Source organism: Myotis davidii, unplaced genomic scaffold, assembly GCF_000327345.1.
Source record: "Myotis davidii unplaced genomic scaffold, ASM32734v1 scaffold119, whole genome shotgun sequence".
Classification (NCBI taxonomy): domain Eukaryota; kingdom Metazoa; phylum Chordata; class Mammalia; order Chiroptera; family Vespertilionidae; genus Myotis; species Myotis davidii.
In genome coordinates, this window is record NW_006290676.1 from 239,816 (window position 1) to 241,213 (window position 1,398).

Consider the following 1,398-nt stretch of genomic DNA (forward strand, 5'->3'; position numbering starts at 1 on the left):
CTTTGTCCGGAAGGACTTCTGGGAGGTCTCCCGGTCTAATTAGCATATTACCCTTTTATTAGTATAAATAATAAAAGCATAGTATACTAATTAGACCAGACAGCCAAATGACCTTCCTGACATCCTTCCAGACAACCATCTGGACTAAGCTGGGGCTGCAAGAGCTGAGGCAAGCTGCCGCAGCTATAAGGGCTGAGCTGCTTGCATTAATTTTGTGCATCGAGCATCTAGTATTTCTATAAAGGCCCAGTGCATGGATGGGGCCAGCGGTCTGCCCTGATGGGGACCCCTGCTGGGGGGCGGGGCTGGCTGGGGTGAGGGGCTGTGGTTGTTCTGGTCTCTAGTGGTTCTGGTCGTTCTGACATTTCGGTCGCTGGGCTTTTACTATATAGGACTAGAGGCCTGATGCATGAAATTTGTGCACAGGAGTGGGGGGTGGGTCCCTCAGCCCAGCCTGCACCCTCTCACAATCCAGGACCTTTCAGGGGATGTCCGACTGCCGATTTAGGCTGGATCCCATAGACATTCCTCTCACAATCTGGAGCTGCTGTCTCCTAACTGCTCACCTGCCTGCCTGATTTTGCCCCTAAAACTCAAGCTTCTTATTTTTTTTAATTTTTAATATTTATATTTACTTATTTTTTATTTTAAAATTCATGTTTCTTGAGAACATGAAGCGTTTAACATTATTCCATATTCCTTACAGAGAGCTAAGCATGGTAAACAGCAAATACTTAATATATATGGGCTTCTATACAAACACTTTCCAACCAGGAATGTTTTGTGTTTTTTTAATATATTTTATTGATTTTTTTACAGAGAGGAAGGGAGAGAGACAGAGAGCTAGAAACATTGATGAGAGAGAAACATCAACCAGCTGCCTCCTGCACATCTCCCACTGGGGACGTGCCCGCAAACCAGGCACATGCCCTGGACCAGAATCGAACCTGGGACCTTTCAGTCCACAGGCCAATGCTCTATCCACTGAGCCAAACCAGTTTTGGCCCAACCAGGAATGTTTTAATAGGCAGTCTCCAAAAACTTGAACTGGAAAACCTAAAAGTAGAGTGCTCAGATTTCAGGCATCAGGTGCTATTAGCAGGATTTCTATCCCAATTAAACTCTAATTCTGAGCTCTCAACAAACTGCCCTTCATTATCTCCAAAGTTTTGTGTGCGTTATTTTGTTATTCCAAAATAGAGATTTATTTATTAAGAATTATTTAGTGTTTGCATAAAAATCACCAATTGTTCCTCATTGGGTTTTTAACACACATGAATTCTTTAGGGTCCCTCTATTCACTCCAAAATACATCTCTTGTTAGTGCCAGGGGGAACAGTTAAGGCAGTGAGGTGTTTCCTTGGGTCTCGGCATTGGGAGGGCTTGTGGGCTGACAGC